General features: G+C 27.4%; 1 pseudogene; it reads left to right on the top strand.

Moving 5' to 3' along the window:
- The first annotated feature begins 1,762 nt into the window (after window positions 1-1,762).
- On the top strand, window positions 1,763-3,110 carry LOC126845477 (putative nuclease HARBI1; annotated as a pseudogene).
- The last annotated feature ends 2,768 nt before the right edge of the window (window positions 3,111-5,878 follow it).

Genomic DNA, 5,878 nt, shown 5'->3' with positions numbered 1-5,878 from the left:
CTAGTTAATACAAAAGTCGTATTAAAATAACTATTGTTATTAAAGTTTTCCTATGATGACCATTAGTTTCAATCCAATTTTTAAAAAATCACTCCAATAAAATGAGAGTATATTTTATAAATCTTATATAAATGACCTGTCAATATTAAATTAAAAAAAGTTTTAGTGTTTGTTAAATAATAAAAAATTTAATTTGAATTATGTTTTTAAAAATAATAGCTTGTTGAATTTTAATATTATATATAACTATAACTTTAAAAAGTCAAGGTAGTTGTTTTGAATGTGATGAAAGAATGATCTAAGGTTTTAATCATACAACTTTAAAATTATTATGTACATCAACGGAGTTTGGCAGAAAAACTAATTATGTAATTTTCAACGACACAAAATACAAGACGAGAACATTTTTTTAAGTGTTGCAATTAAATATACATATCTATTATAATTTAAAATAATATAATATGATTTTTTATAGGTACTTTGCGCCATTCGGACCATTCCTTTTGAGGTCCGCGAATGTTATTTAAAATATCTCGACATTCCTCCCATAACCTCTTGGCAGAGTTTACAGTAAAAGAGGACGTACACTTTCATCTCATTAGATCTGGACGACTCTCCATGTAATCTATAAGGGCATCTTTTTGCTATCCTGTTACGTGACATTTTTATTTTGTTTTTGCCATGTCAATAAAATACCGAGAAAGTATATTCGGAGATGTGTATTCAACCACTGCTAGAGTAGTTATGATGAGTTAAGGGATGCGCAAAATATAACAATATCGAAATATCGATCTTTTAGTATCGATAACCTATAAAAATATCGAATTTTTATTTTTTTTATACCGGGTATATAATAACACAGATAAATGATAATACCATTGGAACCTAATTTGGTTGTCACACATCATTATTTATTTTACAAAATATATGTATTTTAACAATTTTGCAATTAATTAAAGGGTACATAATATAAAATATATTAATTTAATATAATATACAAAGCTAGATAATATAATAATTCAGGTAATAGAAAACGCAATTTCAAGAATACAGTTTAAAAAAAACCAGTAGAAAGTCACATTTCGTATACGAAATGAATGGTAGTAGACAATTTTCAAGAATAGACCCCCAGGGGGTCTATTCTTGAAACCATTAGAAAATTATTCGTATACGAAATGTTCGTATGCGAATGTCAAGAATACCATTTAAAACAGTGTTATATGACTATTCGTACACGAATAATGTTCTACTGCAATCACTCAAAGCACTCGAATAACATTCTATTATGGGTCCAATTCGTATACGTTGCAACTACTGGGGTATAGGCAGTAGAATCTATGATTCGCGTACGAATAACGATTACTTATACTCATACTTATACTTATGTTAACCACGGTGTCATAATTTATGGTAACGTACTATAATCAAAAACTTTAACTTAATCTTAAAAGTCTAAATTACCAATAGTTGTCAATTTGTATTGTATAGTCAACAGTGTCGACTGTGTAATGTGTTTTACTGAATTTACCGTACATTATTTTAAATAATGTGTTACCTCTATTGTTGACTACGTTTGTCGATATCCATTTATCGTTTAGTGATTACTGCCGGTGTCTGAACATTTCGGCAAGATTATTACTAGAGACCGAAAACCCACGAGATAAGTAAGGTCTGCCTTGTCTAACTATGGGTTTTATAAAAGCTAAGTATTGTCATTACTGCATAACTTTTTTTTTAAATGGATGATGATAATGATTTAATAATGCAATTATTTGCTATCGAAGAGTTGGAACAAAGAGAACTTGACGGAGAAGTAACTAGGCGAATTTATGATCCTTTTGAATGTAATTCGGATATTTTAATAACTCTAATCCAAAATATTTTAACTATGGTCTATTCGGATATTTCCAATTACTAGTATAAAGATAAATTACTATATATATTATGCTATAGATAATATATTTTATTATAATACATATCAATTGTTATTATTATTAGGTTCTTTAATAAATTCCGGTTACCCGGTGTAGATTGGTGCTATAGATTGCACACATATTGCAATAGTACCCCGCCAAGAACTGAAGATAAGTTATATCCCGAGCATATTTATGTAAATAGAAAAGGGTATCATTCTATAAATACTCAATTGGTAGGTATAATTTTTAATTATTATTACAATATTAACGTGTAAAATATAATTTATAATCATTTATAATAATGTAGATAAATAGTTTATAATCGTTAAAAATCTCATACATGAATATAGTTGTCTATTATTGTGGTAACAATAACCTACAAAGCACGCAGTTGCATGCCTTGCAAAACAGTTTAATGATAAACTATATACTTAGCACTAAATAGATACATGTTGATGATGTTTAATAATAACACCAAGTATATTTAAAGATTTGTGATGCAAATTTACGCATAATGAATGTTTCGGCCCGTTTTCCTGGTTCTGCAAATGATGCGCATATTTGGAATGAAAGTAATGTAAAAACATTAATGTTAGACTTGCATGAAAATGGTTTCAAGTCTTATTTTTTAATAGGTATGGGTTTAATAAAATATTATTGCTAATTTCTTTGATTTTTTAAAATAAGCCTTCATTCTTTAGGTGACTCAGGATATGCTTTACGTCCTTGGCTTTTGACACCGTTCATAGATCCGGCTCCAAATTCTCTAGAAGCATTATTTAACGAGTCATTTTGTAAAGTTCGCTCAATTATTGAACATTGTAACGGGGTTCTAAAAATGCGATTTAGGTAATACACACCTATTGTTTGATTAGTATAACATACTTCATAGTCTGTGATATTTAAACATTTTATTTTAAACTGTTTAGATGTTTGCTGAAACACCGTGTTCTACATTATTTGCCAAATAAAGCATCCAAAATAATAAAATCATGCATTGTGTTGCATAATTTGTGTATAATGGAAAATGTCCCTCTCATCGATTTAGATGACATAAATTCAAATGATTTTGATTTTGGCATTTTCGAACCTATGGTTGATCCAAATGCTAATAATGTACAACGTCGAATCAACCGTGATCTTAAAGCAGGACGACTAGTGCGTCAACAAATTGTGCAAACAATGTTTACATAGTATCGTTTAGTGACGATTATTCATATTACTACTTGTTCATACGAGTCATTAGCGGATATTTGATTATTTTTTTTTTTGGGGTGGGGGGGGGCTAGCATTTTTCTACCTAAAATGACCCGTAATCAAGTTGAAAATGTATTAGTTTATTTAGTACTTGAATTAAATTATATTGATAATTAAATAATTATGTTTTACGCATGGTTTGTCGATCAAAACATGTTGGTAAAATATTTTAAACATAATCTTCAACAACATTATCAGAAACATAGTTTATTCATAATAATAATTTTAGTTTTTAGTAATGTTAATAATTTTATTTGTATACATAAATAATATAGTAATTCCTGAACTGCAGTGATATAAATCCGAAAATCCGTATTTAAAAATAAGCGCATTTGAAGCCACACAAAAATCGTATAAGTATTAAATATTTTTAAAGTATAGCGTCGTGTACCTAAGTTAATTGTTTTTGATAAAAATGGAAAAAAAACGCAAGTTTGACTATAACTTGCTTTCAGATTTTGGTTTATTTAAATCCGAAAATCCGGAATACGAAATCCAAAAACAATTAATAGTCAAAGTTGAACCTTTTTTTTTTCATCAAAACATTTTACTTGGGTACACAGCTTGTAATACTATTTAATATTTATAAGATTTTTAGTGGCTTAAATTGCGTTTTTTTTTAAATACAAAGTTCAGATTGCCGTAGAATCAATTTCTTCTTCACTTTCCGAAGAATCATTTAATCCGGCCAACAAACATAAGGCTATGGCCATTTTTTCTTTTGCCTTTGTAGCTCTTTCTTTTAATTTGGTTTGTCTTTTCAATAACTCAATTTTATTAGAATAAAAAGACTCCATTATTTTGTTGCGGTTGTCGCTAATTGTTGACAAATGTTGAGAGGCAAGTTGAGTTTTTTCCAATTTGGGTTTTTTAGAAACCCATTTAGAAGTTTTAAGCCTATATCATTTTTTATTTTACAAAATATATGTACAATAAAAATGTTGTAATTAATTAAAGGGTACAATATATTAATATAATATAATATTACATAAAATAATATTATAATATAATATATAAAGCTAGATAATATAATAATTCAGGTAATATACCGTAATTCGTATACGAATGCGTAGTAGAATAGAAAGAGTAATAGAAAACGCAATTTCAAGAATACAGTTTTAAAAAACCAGTAGAAAGTCACATATCGTATACGAAATGGTAGTAGAAAATTTTCAAGAATAGACCCCCAGGGGCTCACATTATAATGGCTACAGTCTAGTAATTATAATTACCGACTGAAATGATAGATAATAATTATCGACCAATTATTTATTTCCCGTTTTGTGTATAGGAATGAAGACACATTTGTTAAAACTATCGGGGCACTTACTTGAAGATAATGATAAATTAAATACCTACAACTTTTATACTTTTCATTGTTAAGTAGTACTATTTAACAGTATAAAGTTAGAATTAGCTTCTACTAGTTTGATCTAGTATTTCTAACCAAAACTATGGAGGTAAAAAAAGGTATAATTGAGTAAGGAATATCTTATTCTTTACTCAATTATACCTTTTTTAATGATAAAAAAAAATGGGATTATCTAATCTGTTTTTAAATTTTAGTTAAAATAGAGAACCAGATGGCTTGATATCCAATTTTTTAATTTCTGATTTGATAATTTTGTTATATACATATTAGCGGAATTGGAAATAGCCTCATTAATTTTCCCATTAAATATGTCCATAGCTACGTCTATACCTGTCATTTAAATTTTCACAACTTGACCAATCTTAAGTAAATATTAACGTACTTAAATCAGTCATATTATAGCTTATTAAACTTTTTGTGGGCAAAAAGAGCTTTAATAGCAGACCTCGATGAGAACGAGATAAGAGCATATACTTTCAAATATGATGAGATGCTGCAACTTGCAATTTGCATCTATTTATTTTATAATATGTATTATTTCTATTTTTTTTTTTATATAAGAAAAGTCATAATATCACTTCTATAAGAAACAAATCTAATTGATGATAATTGTACCGATTATCACTTAAATTGTATTTCTACAAAGACAAAATCTAGGTAAAAGATAATTAGCCAAGTCTTTGCCAGGCTTGTACAAAAATATTTTATTACTAGTATCTTACAACATTACTTTAGACATTTAATTCTACTTTTGTTTGGAAATGTGCAATACCAAAAACTCTTATAAATCTATGGATCTATGAAAATATAATTTTAAAAGATCTAAACGAAATATGGATGTGCCTAAGTAGGTATTCTAATTTCTAATAGATTTGTATACTATCTGATTATCAGAGTATTAATTAAAATAATTTTAAAAAAGCTTTATGTCAATATTGTCCACCGTAAAACGGTACGACTTAATCCAAAAATTATTTAACTATAACAGAAAGCAAGTTCCTAGAACAGAAAATTAAATTAAACACGAGGGTACCATACCTAATTTATAAGAGATGGAACAGTACAATCGTTTGAAGAAGTTTTGCAGTTATTTAATTAAGATCGTTGTACCATATTAGTGGTAGAACAACATTTATGTGTTGAGTATTTGATACGCTCGCATTAATGTGTATTTATTGTATTTTAATGTAATTAAAAAGTGTGATTAAAGAAAAGCATTTTTTTTTGGTTCTACTTCCTATAGAAATTTAACTAAAATTATAGAATTATGAAGAAAGTTTAATACAAATTTTTAAAGATGTAGTAATTATAAGAAAAAATGAAACAAATAAAA

The sequence above is a fragment of the Adelges cooleyi genome, unplaced genomic scaffold (genome assembly GCF_023614345.1).
Source record: "Adelges cooleyi isolate 19-005CV unplaced genomic scaffold, UGA_ACOO_1.1 ACOO_flye_CR_arks_rails_tigmint_CR_PRNA_793, whole genome shotgun sequence".
Lineage (NCBI taxonomy): Eukaryota > Metazoa > Arthropoda > Insecta > Hemiptera > Adelgidae > Adelges > Adelges cooleyi.
Note: the sequence above shows the minus strand (reverse complement) of the source record. Positions and strands in the feature narration are given on the sequence as shown.